This window comes from Cetorhinus maximus, chromosome 3 (genome assembly GCF_964194155.1).
Source record: "Cetorhinus maximus chromosome 3, sCetMax3.hap1.1, whole genome shotgun sequence".
Lineage (NCBI taxonomy): Eukaryota > Metazoa > Chordata > Chondrichthyes > Lamniformes > Cetorhinidae > Cetorhinus > Cetorhinus maximus.
The window spans coordinates 154,866,869-154,882,411 of record NC_135881.1 but is presented as its reverse complement, the minus strand read 5'-3'; the positions used below and the strand labels follow the sequence as shown (position 1 = coordinate 154,882,411).

At 45.2% G+C, this 15,543-nt stretch overlaps 1 non-coding gene across 1 annotated transcript; it reads right to left on the bottom strand.

Moving 5' to 3' along the window:
• Positions 1-10,448: 10,448 nt before the first annotated feature.
• LOC144679258 (U6 spliceosomal RNA) lies at positions 10,449-10,555 on the bottom strand. Its single transcript, XR_013576288.1, has one exon. It is a non-coding gene; the product is annotated as a U6 spliceosomal RNA (small nuclear RNA).
• Between the last annotated feature and the right edge of the window lie 4,988 nt (positions 10,556-15,543).

Below are 15,543 nucleotides of genomic sequence, written 5' to 3'. Positions count from 1 at the left end.
AGGGTGAGGAGCAGTATCTGAATGTTAGACTTAAGTCCTGCTTGCTAAGGACTACTGATGGATGAATGGAGTGTCGTTCATTGAGCAGCGAGAGGTTGGCGGTGGGTAGAAGATGACATATGAATGTGCATTCACAGGCCTTGACTACCCATATGTGGTCGTTACACTTCTTGTGGCACTGCTGCCAGATTCTCAGAACGAGACTTGGGAATTGGCCTCCATGGCCACCTGCACACATCCCTTTCTTAGGATCAAAAACAAAAATAGCTGGTAACTCAGCAGGTCTGACAGCATCTGCGGAGAGGAATACAGTTAACGTTTTGAGTCTGTATGACTCTTCAGCTATTTTTGTTTTTGTTTCAGATTTCCAGCATCTGCAGTATTTTGCTTTTATCCTTTCTTAGAATGTTCCTTGAGGGCCTCCTACACAGAATAGTGGCCTCTCATTCTGTCAACCTTTTGGACTAAGGCCTTCAGCCGAGAATCTGGAGTCCTTTCTATTGGTTGTTGCTGTATTAGGTGCCCTTTTTCTTACAGGCATTTGCAGGAAGTCAGCAGCTTGCTTAATGAGTGCAGGTCCCCTTTAGGAGATGCAGACTGCCTCTAAAAGCTGCAAGCTAGCTGGAACTTGCGCTCGCCACATATGTGGTTCCCTGTTCAGCATTCAACATCGTAGGCTATGTTCAGCTGAATGTTGCAATCATTCCAATGAGGGCCCAACACAAAATATACCTACTGCCTGCGTCAACACACCAGGCTTGGGCTGATCACGAGTTGTGATCCCTCCCCTGCACCTATAAATGGAAGCAAACCAATTTTAGTCCCTTGAGTTTAAGTGAGAGTGCAAAACAGGGGAAAGCGAGTCAATAGCCTGTTTTACATTTACTTATTTTTATTTCCATTGCTACTCACATACTATCATCCATTTTACACCATGATCAAAGATCGATCCCATTGTGTTAACATAGGTTAAGGCCTATATTTAGGGAAGGTTTAGAACTGTTAGGTTTTTCTAGAGCTAATTGAAGCTTTTAGTCAATTTTTGGTTTTAGGTTTAGAAGAGGAGGAGATACAGGCATTTCTGTGTATTACTGCAGGCGGTTGGAACAGCAGGAGCAGGATGTGGCTGGGCTAAAGGCAGAAGAGGAAAGATTGAATATTTAAAGGATTACCAAGAATTGCTACAGGCCTCATTTAATGACCACAGTAGATGAGTGATAACAAGGGCTGATTTTCCTGGCCTTACCACCAGAAAACAGACATTAACCCAGGCACAAGGGCTAAGAAAAAGAGATTGCCAGATTTCTATCCCTTTAATGTGAAATGTTAACTTCACATTCCTCTCTTACCAGATGCTGGCTGACTGCTAATTATTTCCAGCATTTTCTATTTTTATATGTGAGACTTCTGGGATTTTCCTGGCACTGGGAATAGAGTCTGGTTTGAACTGCAGTAGGTGCAAGTCTAACCATACATAGCATGTAAATAAACAGGAGACAGTGTTCTCAGCTTTCTGTCTCAGGTACCTTTTCAAATGCTGGCTGGTTGCTCAGGGCTGCCCAGAAAATATGACAGGCCATGGTCTGTCTTCAAATCCCTGCCAACCAGAGTATCTGCAAGCATCCTGGGACAGGGCAAAGAATTTTCAGGCATGGCCTTTAGAAGGTTTCTTTGTCCTCTTGGTCCAAAGATCAAGAAGATCCTGATCACTGAGACCAGCAAGGCCAGAGAGGTTAGGCTTGTGTAATGGTTGTTTCAGGTCATTTAGAAGACCAGGGGCAGGAAATCTGGATCATCCATGGGCTGATCAGAATATGCACACTTCACCCTTATAGGGCAGAATTTTAACTGTGAAGCGGGAGGGCGGGGAGGCAAGTTTGTTTGCAGACAAAATCCTGGAAAAATGCAGGCATATCAGAAACCCAGCATGATGCTGTCCAATTCTGAATTTCACTGGAATATGTTCCAGGCTGAGCAGGAAATTCCCTGTGGGGCTGTCGGGTCAGTCATTGAAATATTTCAATGATTGTTGGATTGAGTGTTTAATGTGGTATTCTGGTTTTAGCAACCAGCGTATGGGATTCCTGATCTGTGTGGAACTCACCAAGCTCAACAAGGCAACAACACAGTGGGGAGTCAATGATCAATGAAACTGACAGGCTGAAAAGTCTTTAAACAGTGAAATTGCATAGGCACTGGCCAACCTCTGTGAAAGCTTGTGCTCACGCACTTGTTCTAAGAGCCTGATTTCACTGCTTTAAAGGTGATTTCCAACTTTTTGGAAGTCACTCCATCTATCTTGGACTCTACTCAACTTGATCTCAGCTTCCCTACGGTCAGCCTTCTCTGCAACATGGAAGCATCTCTCTCCGCTGAGGAACAAGAGGGATACCAAAACCAATAAAAGCAGCACCAGGAGCCACACCAGCACCACCAATAGCAGCAGGACCAGCAGCAGCAATAACAGAAGCAGCGGGAACAGCAGCTGCCTTCTCCGCAGCCACATGTCATTCCAAAGGACACAGAGGATGGACACAGAGCTCCAGCTCGTACGGGGCGTTACCTCCAACACAGGATACATAGGGAGAGGATTGGTTTCCCTGACATCACAGAGTGACAGTGACGCAGGAGGCTGAGGCTATCGTGGCTGACATCTGCAATCTCAAAGAACAATACCTCCTTCCAAGTGGACCAGGTGGGCACGCATTGCCAGTAGCCATCAAGGTCACCACAGCCCTGAATTTCTTTGCATCTGGCAACTTCCAGGAATCGAGTAACATTTTACAATTAGCTGCTCACAAGAGTATCTCCCAGATGGTCTTTATTATTATTTGTTTGTGGGATGCGGGGGGGTGTGGGTAGCATAGTTAGCAAAAGACAGTGTTTGGGTAACAAATGCTGGCCTTCCTAGTGATGCCCACATCCCATTAAAAAAACTTACATGTTGCCCATTCCTAATTGCCCTTGAGAAGATGGTGGTGAGCTGCCTTCTTGAACTGCTGAAACCACTGTTGAGTAGGTACATCCACAGTACTTTTAGGAAGGGAGATCCAGGATTTTGACCCAGCAACAATGAAGGAATGGTGATATAGTTTCAAATCAGGATGATCTGTGACTTGGATGGGAACTTCCAGGTGGTGATTTTCCTGTGCATGTACTACCCTGACCCTTGTATTTCTAGGTGGTAGAGGTCATGGGTTTGGAAGGTGCTGTTGAAGGAGGCTTGGCAAGTAGCTGCAGTGCATCTTGTACTTGGTGCACACTGCTGCCACTGTGCACCAGTAGTGGAGGGAGTGAATGTTTAAAGTGGTGGATGGGGTGCCAATCATGTGGGCAGCTTTATCTTTTATTCCATCACACTCCTGAATTCTGCCTAAAGATGGTGGGCAGGCTTTGGGGAGTCAGGAGGTGAGTTACTTTATGCAGAATTCCCAGCCTCTGACCTGCTGTTGTAGCCACAGTATTTATATGGGTGTTCTAGATAAGTTTCATGTCAATGGTAATCCCCAGGATATTGATGATGGGGGATTCAGTGAAGATGATGCCACTGAATGTTAAAGGGAAGTAGTTAGATCTTGTTAGAGATGGTCACTGCCTAGCACTCAGAGTCATAGAGCCATAGAGTTATTCGGCACAGAAACATGCCCAGCGTGTCCATGCCGGACATCAAGCACCTATCTATTCTAATCCCATTTTCCAGCACTTGGCCCGTAGCCTTGTATGCTATGGCATTTCAAGTGCTCATCTAAATACTCCTTAAATGTTGTGAGGGCTCGTGCCTCTACCACCCCCTCAGGCAGTGTGTTCCAGATTCCAACCACCCTCTGGGTGAAAAAGTTTTTCCTCAAATCCCCTCTAAACCTCTTGCCCCTTACCTTAAATTTATGCCCCTGGTTATTGACACCTCCACCAAGGGGAAAGGTTTCTTCCTATCTACCCTATCTATGCCCCTCATAATTTTGTACATCTCAATCAGGTCCCCCCTCAGCCTTCTCTGCTCCAAGGAAAACAACCCTAACCTATCCAATCTCTCTCCATAGCTGAAACACTCCAGCCCAGGCAACATCCTGGTGAATCTCCTCTGCACCCTTTCCAGTGCAATCACCTCCTTCCTATAATGTGGCAACCAGAACTGCACACAGTGTACTCCAGCTGTGACCTAACTAGCATTTTATACAGCTCCAACATAACCTCCCTGCTCTTATATTCTATGCCTCGGCTAATAAAGGCAAGTATCCCATGTGCCTTCTTAACCACCTTATCTACCTGGGCTGCTGCCTTCAGGCATCTTTGGACATGTACACCAAGGTCCCTCTGATTCTCTGTACTTCCTACGGTCCTACCATTCATTGTGTATTCCCTTGTCGTGTTAGTCCTCCCAAAATACATCACCTCACACTTCTCAGGATTAAATTCCTTATGCCACTGCTCTGCCCATCTTACCATCTATATCGTCCTGTAATCTAAGGCTTTCCTCCTCACTATTTACGACATCACCAATTTTCATGTCATCTGTGAATTTATTGATCATATCTCCTATGTTCACGTCTAAATCATAAATGTACACCACAAACAGCAAGGGTCCCAGCACCAAACCCTGCGGTACACCACTTATCACAGGCTTCCAATCACAAAAACAACCTTCGACCCTCTGCCTCCTGCCACTATGCCAAATTTGGATCCAATTTACCAAAATGCCCTGGATCCCATGGGCTCTTACCTTCTTGACCATTCTCCCATGCGGGACCTTGTCAAAAGTCTTACTGAAGTCCATGTAGACTACATCAACTACACTATCTTCATCTACACAACTGGTCACCTCCTCAAAAAATTCAGTCAAATTTGTTAGACATGATCTCCCCCTGACAAAGCCAACGTGTCTTGCCCAAACCTCAACGTTATCCGGGTCTTGCTGCGAATGGACACGGATTGTTTCAGTTTCTGAGGAGTTCCGAATGATACTGAACAGTTTACAATGGTCAGTGAACATCTCCACTTCTGACCTTATGGTCAAGGGAATTTCTTTGTTGAAGCAACTTAAAATGGTTTGGGCCGAGGACACTACCCTGAAGAACACCTGCATTGATGTCCTGGGACTGAGGTTATTGCACTCCAACAACCATAACCATCATCCTTTGTTCAAAGTATGGCTCCAGCCAATGGAGAGTTTTGCCCTGATTGCCATTGACTACAATTTTACTAGTACTCCTTGATGTCACACTTGGTCAAATATTGCTTGATCTCAAAGGCAGCAACTCTCACCTCATCTCTTGAATTCAGCTCTTTGGCAGCGTTTGGGCTAAGTCTGCAATGAGGTCTAGAGCCAAGTGGCCTTGCCAGAACCCAAACTGAGCATCATTGAGCAGGTTATTGCTGAGTAAATGCCACTTGTTAGCACTGTCAATGCCCATCCAACTCCCCTCTTCCTATGACCTCGGCAGCTCCAGCTCCACAGGCCGAAGAGGTTGTCACTGCCACACTGCAGGACCCCGAAAGCAGGCCGGGGCCCTCCAGGGCTTGGCCCTCCAGAGGGCGCCCGCCAAAGTCATCACATATGCAATTGTTATGACCGAGCAGTTGGTAAAGCTGAGCTATTTTTTTTAAATCCCAGAGGGAAACTTTAAACAATTGTCATAATCTATAAATTTAAATGTTATGTTTGAAATGCAACTCTAAATTCAGGAAACAGACCATCAGTTCTCGAGGTTTTACATTAAACTAAATGGAACATTTTATTAATTTACACATGTTAAATATATGCATATGGCTACAAATTACTACTATCATAACTTTTAACAAATTCCCAAACTAATCTCCATTAAGGCAACAGCAACCCATAGACTTAACCAGACACCAGGAAAGGCATTTTCACCTTACGAATTCAAAGTCATCATAGCAATCAGTAGGCTGCCTCCACCTCCGCTGTAAACGTCCGGGGAGCACCAAAATGTAGCGACAGGGTTAGGAAGGTTAAGGAGATGTGGTAGCACGGCTTGGGCTTGGGTGTTAATCACTTGTACATAATGTTCACTATTGTAAATAAATTCCCAAGAATGTCTTCCTGCCTATGGCTCCTTGTTATGATGAGCAGTGTTTGTGTCACTCAGATGTGAAACCTCTCTGCACAAGATAAAGGCAGGTATCTCAGTCCAGGGCCTCTTCCCTGTGCTTTGTGCAGCCTTCAGACCAAAATGATGGTCCAGACTCACACTGCCTGGACATATTAGTAATACATGCACCTCGATGGTGCTTGTCATTGCTGCCAGAATGTAGTGGGCAGGCAGCACAGATTTCCATCATTCTCTCTGTGAGCTCTCAGCACCTTTGAGGTGGGGCTGGCCTCCTTCTCTTCAGCATCTGTGACCAGTGATACTGTGTTCCTGAAGGGGACAGGTGCTGAAGGCAGACAAAGGATCAGGTGCATTTAAAGTTTCACGGCTGCCTCTCTATGATATGACTCTGATCACAGAGCACAAGTGAGCTGCTCTCAGCCAGATAGGAGTCAGACATTCTCAAAGGTCATGTGAAGATCTATGGAGTGTCCTCACTGCATGTTGTTATCATCCTCCTGCAATCAAGCGACTATTGGGCCTCCACTGCATCCCCATGATAGGAGCATTATCACAGAGGGTACGTGTGTTGCCATAAGCCAGACTGGTGTCAAATGTTCATAGATGCAATGTGAGGATCTATGGTGTCTCCTCACTGCATGTTGTCATCATCCTCCACAAATCCAGGAGCTATGTAGGCCTCCTGAGCACGCCTACCTCGTCTGGCTAGTTTGAAGGCCTCATCGCTATCATTATCACCTAAGAGAACCTCCTCATCACCGTCTTCCTCATCGGGAGAGACCTCCAGCTCCTGTATCTCCTCCTCAGCCAGCTCCTCTTCCCCTTGCAGCGCCAGGTTGTAAAGGGCGCAGCAGGTGATGACGATGCATGACACCCTCTGTGGACTGTATTGCAGGGCTCCACCAGACCGGTCCAGGCACCAGAACCTCATCTTCAGCATCCAGATGGTTTGCTCCACTAAGTTGTGAGTTGCAGCACGGGCCTCATCATACCTTCACTCTGCTGCAGTCTGAGGCCGCCGCACGGGTGTCATCAGCCACGTCCTTTGCGGGCAGCCACTATCCTCGAGTAGCCAACCCTGCAGCCTCTGTGGAGACGTCAGGGATCTGTGCCTGACTGAGAATGTAGGTGTCATGGAAACTCCCTGGAAATAGTTCGCAGACCTGCAGGATGCGTTCGTGGTGGTCGCACACCAGCTGCACATTCAGCGAATGGAATCCCTTGTGGTTAACATAGTTGACCGCTTATTGTGACAGAGATCTGAATGCAAAGTAAGTGCAGTCAATCGCATCCTACACCAAGATCTAGCCAAATCCAATCACTCATGCATTCTGGCTCTTTTGGTCCCGGGCAAAATGCACATAGTTTTGTGCCCACACGAAGATGGCATCCATGACCTCATGGATGCATTTGTGGGTGGAGGCTTGTGATATCCCATACAGGTCACCTGTGGAGCCCTGAAAGGAGCCACTGGCATAAAAATTAAGCGCTGCTGTCACTTTCACGGCCACTGGCAGTGGATGCCCTCTATGTGCTTGTGGCGCCAAATCCTGTAGTAGCTGGCAGGTGTGACTGACCGGGTTCCCTAGACATGCGCAGTCTACACTGATTGTCGGTCATTTGCAGGAATGAAAAGCTGCGTCTATAGACCCTGGGTCTGGCTAGGCGCCGACCAATGACGGCTCGCTGTGGCTCTTCAGCAGCATGTGGGAGCCCCAGCCACCCTTCTTCCTGAGGGTGCTGCTCCTCCCTCTGCCCAGCCAGGCTCCTCCATCGCTCTCTTCTCCATCATCTCTGCTCTCTGTATGCCTCGAGGCATACAGCTAGGTCACCAGGCTCTATGCTCCTGATGTTCTCCTCCTGCAGGATGAAAGAGAGAGACACGTGGGTTAGCTTGGGTATTCCAAAAACCTCTCTTGGTTAAGTCTGAAGGCCCCTGACACATCCCAGAGGCTGCTGTCCACCACTTGAATGGCCAGAGTTTAGTGTGCTGCACAGCTGCCCAAAACCTCAATAACCTCCGTCCCACTCCACTTGACCGATTAGCGGCATATTGTGCTCTCAGCTCAGACGCAGGCATTTTCCTAACCCACACTGTGAGGCTGCACTGTTAGCTTGAACCATGGGGGAGACTGGTCCAAACGGATGCTGACATTGCAAGAGACTGTGAGCACCTCCACCGGTGACTGCTTCATGGCCAGCTTTAGCAAGGAGGTGTACAACGTGCCCAGATGACCAATTGTTCTGCAGTCCACTAAAACACTCATTGGTTTGCAGTCTGTGCCCGAGGGGTGAAAAGCCCTGGAGCACTTGGTGGTACTTTCATGCTTCTGCATTGCTTGAGTGGGCAGATAAGCTAGAGACCCGATTACGTGCATGTCAATGTGGCTGCATCTGAACTGTCTCAGCTGCGGAGAAATGGACACTTTGTTCAAGGTTTCCCTAATGTGTGGCTGCATCCCTCCCTCCCACCTCGCACGTGCTTGTGCACTACCTTCAACCACAGGGCGGCTCTTGCCCCCACCCTCAAATCACCTCAACCTGGTAGTCCAACAGATAACTGCTCAACTTTACTGTACACTCACCTCCAAGTTCCCTCAAAATGCAGCCAGCCAATTGCAGGCCTTACGTATGCTGTTGTGAAACACATCAGTGTGATTCGTGGGCGGACACTCCAGCAGGGGAATGATTCCAGTGGGTTGGCCTTATAATGATATGCAGATGTATTACAATGAGGTTCCCGACGTCCGATGGCGGGAAACGTGTACTGCCATCGACGGGCAGAGCAGACGATCACAAACTGGTTTCATGACATCGTGAAACCAATTTCTGGCCTTCTCGCCATATTGTCCACTCATGCTGCTGAGCAGACCCCACACCAGCGGGCACAGAAAATTCCGCTTTATGGCCTGAATTTTACCTCTGGTGGGCGCATCCCATCGACAGGCCCAGGAGCGGTTGGGAAACGGACCGTCGACCACGATCGGTCCCCGACCGCGATTTCACGCAGGCTGGCCAATTAACTGGCGCTCTAATGCTCAGCGCTGCTGGGGTGGGGGTGGGAAGAGGGTAGGTGATGACATTTCCCCGGGCACAGCTAAGCACTGTGGGAGAGCTCCCTGAAGGCAGGCAGCTGCCTCAGGGAGCTAGAGACCTGAGAAAGCTGAAATAAAGGTTTTAAAAGCTGAAAAAAGTCTCCACGCATCATAATCAATCAGCTGAAAACGTAACTGATAAAAACTCTGTCCACAGAAATTTATTTTTATTTCATTTCATCACGGAAATTTCATCCTGCATTTGGATGAGGTTTGATAAAAAATGCGAAGGCTGCCTGGCCGGTCCTACCATCTGCGAACCGTAAGGCCAGGAAAGTATCAATTAAGTTCAATATTTCACTGCCCGTCCAACCTTACGGTTGGCAGGCAGGAGAAAAGGCCAAATGGCCTTTACATTTTTTTGGAAAAATGGCGGGATGAGGTTTCCATCAATTAAAAATAAAATAAAATTTTTTAAGTTTCACTTACAACATGTCCCCACTCATGTGACAGAGACACAGGCAATGTAACAAACATCCATCTGTTTAAAATGGCCAAGCTGCCAGTGCAGACATGGGAATATTGTCATTGTGTCCTGAAGTCTAATTTGACCACAACCTCAAAGTTCATGTGTGCTGGTAGCATGCTCAAAAGTGGGGTATTGTTAATCTTTATCCTATGGAATATAAATCCAAAAAGTAATGGTGAGCTTATAAAAAGGACTTTTAGTTGTGTAAAACTAAAACCTTTTCCAGGTTTGTAAATTGGAAATCAGAGTGAAATGACAGAACTGCTATAAATTGAACTTAATTCGAAACAGCATAGTAGCACCTGTTGTGGGCCTTCTTCCCCAAAACTCTCAGTCTCACTGTCCCTGAGAATGTGCAATTGTCCATCTTGAGAATAAAACAAATAATTCCCCACTACTTTAATATAAAAGCAAAATACTGTGGATGCTGGAAATCTGAAATAAAAACAGAAAATGCAGGAAAAATTCAGCAGGTCTGACAGCATAGGTGGGGAGAGAAACAGAGTTAACGTTTTGAGTCTGTATGACCCTTCTTCAGAGCTAAAGAGAAGAATTACTCACTACTTGACCTGTAGCTGTTACTGTTGGAATTATATAGTTGACTGGGGAAATCAACAGTTGTTGACCTCCAAATTACTCCGCTATAGAGGATATACTGTTCCAGCAGTTATTTGTAACCCACAAGATAACTTCCAGACTGAGCCTTTCACGGTCAATTGGCACCATAGTGTTTCGGCAGTTATTTGTAATTTAGATGCAGGATATCTTCCAGACTGAGCCTTTTTTTTTTAAAGGTGAAATGTTTTGAAAGTCTGAAATATGGAACGCTTCACGAATTTGCATGTCATCCATGCGCAGGGGCCATGCTAATCTTCTCTGTATCGTTCCAATTTTAGTATATGTGCTGCCGGAGCGAGCACCAGACTGAGCCTTTCACGGACAATTGTCATCAGGCATTATATTGGCAATTGACCTTCAACTGGCCCTTCCCCAGGCTTCTGCCATTGGTCACCGAACATGTCAATCATCACGGAACCCTACCTTTCCAAGGCTTTTCAATCTGCCCCAGTTTTGACTTTTGAAGATCTGCTCGCTCTACTTTATCAAATGCCTCTGGAAGTTCATCCATTACCTTAGTCACCACTTCAAAAAGTTCAGACATGTTCACTAGGTATATGGGCATACATTAGCTAACATAATCAGCTCAAAACAGTTTTTACAGAAGGTGGATTCCAGCACAGAGTCCCATGGAGAGTTCTGTCTAAATTTGCAGAGTATACAAAAATAGGTAGCACAGTTAAGCTTTTTCGAAAGGATATTGCAATTGGATTTTGATAAGATAAGGGAATCAGCTAAAATACAGCAGATGATATTCAATTTCAATAATGAGGTGATGCATTTTGATAAAAATATAACAGCAATAATTATACTCCGAATGGAAGTAGGCTTGTTGCTGTAGAGGAAGGGAAAATTGAAGCTTCAGGCCCACATGGTATTAAAGGAAGAACCTCAAAAGAAAAGCTAATAAAATTCTAAGTTTTCTCTCAAGAGGTATGGGGTAGAAATTAGACCTTATTGTGTCTATTTGTAGGGTCTAAAATGGATGCAACTGGGGTCTATTTTAGGGACCAAAGTCTTCAGCCCTGAGAACATCTGAAAGACTTCTGACCCAATATTGAGTTTGGTCACTTTTCAGAGGTCACTAGTTGTCAGGTATATTTACATATATAAATAAGGGGCCTAATGTTTATTTTAGGCAGCCTTGCTTACATTGGATTGCTATGAATAGATCTGGCTTGATCTACTCTGGATTTGTCAGCAGCCTAAGTGGCAGTTGGCAACAAATATTGATTTTTCAAATTAAAGATGTTTAAAAATGGTGCTGCTGCCAATGAGGCATGCGGTCTGACATCCATCTACTTAAAATGGGCAAGCTGCCTGTGTAGGCATGACAAGCATTAGCAGCTCACCCAAATAGTGTAATGTAGGACTACATAGCATAAACCAAGACAAGATAGTATACCTTGTCCAGTAAAGTAGAATCAGAAACAGAGGCCTGAATTTTTTGCTTGTCGGGCGTGCGCAATCGGTGGGCCTGGGAGTGGATGGGAAATGGGTCCCCATTTGCGATCTGCCCCTGACTGTGATTTCACGCTGGCTGGCCAATTAATGCTCAGCCAGCATGAAACACATGCTGCGAAAGGCTCAACACTGCTGGTGAGGGCGGGAAGAGGGTGGGCACCAATGTCATCGTGGGTGCTGGTGAGCGCTTCCAGTCAGCTCCTTGAAGGCAGGCAGCTGCCTCAGGGAGTTGCAGACCTCCACAGAATAAACAAAACAACAAAAATGCTGCAAAATATATCCATGCAGCACAATCAAGCATCTAAAAGCATACCTCATAAAAAACCAGTCCCTAGATATCACATTTTTTGTTTCCCCAGAGGTTTCAGCAGTTGTTGACCTCCAAATTACTCCGCTACAGAGGATATACTGTTCCAGCAGTTATTTTTAACCCACAAGATACCTTCTAGACTGAGTCTTTCATGGTCAATTGGCACCATAGTGTTCCGGCAGTTATTTGTAATTTAGGTGCAGGATATCTTCCAGACTGAGCCTTTCGTGATCAAGAGCTACTGGCCCCATCAGAGGGGGAGAGGGCGTCTCAATGGGAGGTTCCCTTGAAGAGAGCTGAGGTAGGCTGGGGGAAGCCAGAGGCTTGGGAGGAGGCGAGGGCTTGGAAGGGGAAGGGGTTGTGGAGCACCAGTCAAGATCTCTCTTCATGGAGTGCCCATAAAGAAGCACCACTCCACCAGAGTTCACTAGGAGGCAGCCACATTTCATCCGACGATCTCCCCATGTGCCTGCGGGCCCTCCTGACATAGATAATTCATTCACGGGATGTGGGCTTCGCTGGCTGGACCAGCATTTATTGCCCATACCTAGTTTCCCTTTTTTATTTTTTATGTATATATCCAAATCTGATTGAAATTTTTAAAGGGGTGTCTAAAGTAGTGGATAGAGGAATGTCAATGAATGTTATTTATATGGATTTCCAGAAGATATTTGATAAAGTCCTTCATAAGAAACTGTTAGCTAACATTGAAGCCCATGGAATTGAAGGCAAATGATTAACCTGGCTAGGGAACTGACTAAGCAATAGGAGACAGAGGGTAAGGATATTGGGAAGGTACTCAAATTGCAGGAGATAAACAGTGATGTCCTGCGTGCATTTGTGTTGGGGTCTCAAATATTCACCTTAATTATTGATGACTTAGAAGATGGGATCGAAACCCACATATTCAAATTTTCTAATTACACAAAGATAAATAGTATTGTAAGCTGTGGCGATAGAAGCATGGAATTACAAAGAAATATTGATAGATAGCTGAATGGATAGAACTGTGGCAAATGGATTTCAATGTAGACAAATGTGAAATCGTCCACTTTAGACTGAGAAATGAAAGAATAAGGTTCTTTCTAAATGGTGAAAAGCTAGAAATAGTGGAGGTCCAATGAGACTTGCGGGCCCAGGTATGTAGACCATTAAATTGCCATGAACAGGTACAGAAGATAATCAAAAAGACTAATGGAATGCTAGCCTTTATATCTTGAAAATGAGAATACAAGAGATTGAAGTTATGTTTCAGCTATACAAAGCCCGAGTTAGTCCACACTGAAGTGTTCTGAGTAGTCCTGGACACCACACCTTAGAATGGATATATTATGCTTGGAGGGCATGCAGCGTTGATTTATCAGAATGATACCTATACTCCATTCAGGTTTCTTCAGCAGCCTAAACAGCTGCTGCCAACAAAACATTATTTTTTTTTACTAAAAATTTTCAAAACATATTTCTGTGGAGCAGGAGTGCTAACCTACCTGCACGTTATTGATGTTCAGCACATCCCCAGTTGCTGCGACACCCCACTTCCTGGGGATTACCTTATAACGGGGATGAGAGTGGATAAAGACAATAAAGTCTGAAAATTTTTTGTGACTAAGGAATCATGTACAGATAATAGCACAAAGCAGCAAAGTCACTGCAGCCTGAGGGGCCAGAAAATATAGCTCTTTTTATGATCTGTAGTGAAATACAAATTCTTCGAGGCCACTTCACATGGGTGGAACTATTTGACTTCAAGCGTTTAGAAACATTAAGTTTTCCCTTTGTTTACCTTCTGTCACCATGAAGACTAGATCAATGCATTTATGTAAAATCACCAAAGAGACCTCAGCATTTCAACATTTCAGCATTCAATGCAGTTAGTGCATGTAATACAGGATGAAGTTCATACTAACAACAGATACTAGCTGGATATTCTACATGCAAAGCAAAACAAAACTACAGAGACATAGAGAGAGGTGGAGGTTGGAATCAGAAACAGAATGATACCTGTGCTCCAAGATATAATTTATGAGGAGAGATTACACCAACTAAAGTTGTGATCCCTGGAATTTAGAAAGTTAAGCAGTGATTTAATCTAAGTTTTCAAGATATTAAGGGGGACAGGTACAGTAGATACAGAGAATCTATTTCCGCTGGTTAGGGAATTCAGAAATATGCATCTTAATATAAAAATTTTTGTAGCTTTTTCTGTATCCAGTGCCTTCAGCCATTCCTTGATATTAGGTGGAAAGAATTGAATTGGCTGAAGACTGGCATCTATGATGGTGGGGACCTCAGGAGGAGGCCAAGGTGTACCATGCACTCAACACTTCTGGCTGCAAATGTTTGAGCCTTGTCTTTTGCACTGAAATGTTGAACACCCACATTTTGCGGATATTTGTGGAGCTTCCCTCTCCAGTTAATTGTTTAATTGCCCACCACTATTCACAACTGGATATGGCAGGACTTCTCTTATTTGTTATTGGGATGTGAGCATCGCTGGCAAGACCAGCATTTATTGCTCATTGCTAATTGCCCTTGAGTGGCTTGCTAGGCCATTTCAGAGGCATTTAAGAGTCAACCACATTGGTATGGGTCTGAAGTCACATGTAGGCTAGACTGCGTAAGGATGGCAGGTTTCCTCTCCTGAAGGGCGTTAGTGAATCAGATGGGTTTTTATGACAATCTGGTATTATTGATTATTATTAATGAGACTAGCATTTTATTCCAGATTTATTAATTGAAATTAAATTCCCCTCGCTGTTATGGTGGGATTTGAACTGAAGGTGTGATTTTCCAGTCCCGCTCGCTGGTGGGATCTTGTGATCCCACGGGAGTCAATGGACTTTTGGCTGGCTTACCACATCCACCGTGGGGGATCCTACCATGGCAGGGCAGGAATATCCTACCCCGAGAGTCTAGATCGTTAGTCCTGGCCTCTAGATTACTGGTAACATTATCTCTATGCTACCGTCCCCTATAGAGATTCGATCTGATTCATTAGTTGTAGGATCGCTTTGCTCTTTCTTCGCATCCAGCCTTCACTGTTTAGCATGCATGAGGTACCAGGTTGGTACCTCATTGCTGCCTGGTGCTACTCCTGATGTGGCCTCAGAACCAGGGTTGATCCAGTGGCTTGATAGTAATGATTGAGTGAGGAATATGCCAGGCCATCAGGTTACAGATTGTGGTTGAATATTATTCTGTTGCTGCTGATGACCCACAGCACCTCGTGTTTTCAGCTGCACTCAATCCCCATCACAGCGGCATCCTCATGTTTCATAGGAATATGCTCAACATCCTAGCAATGCTCCTACCTGCCAGCGTTTTAACCTTTACAGATTGTTTGTTTGCTGGATCCACGCTGCGTCTTTTTCGTTGCACTTGAAGAACATTTTATTTGAATAATTTCATTTTGTTAAACTCAGTTGTCTTTATGTGTCGCGCTCCTTCCCCACGCCGCAGTGGGGCTCAGGAACCGCTATGTAATAATTCAGTGACGTTACGTTCATTCCAGGGAAT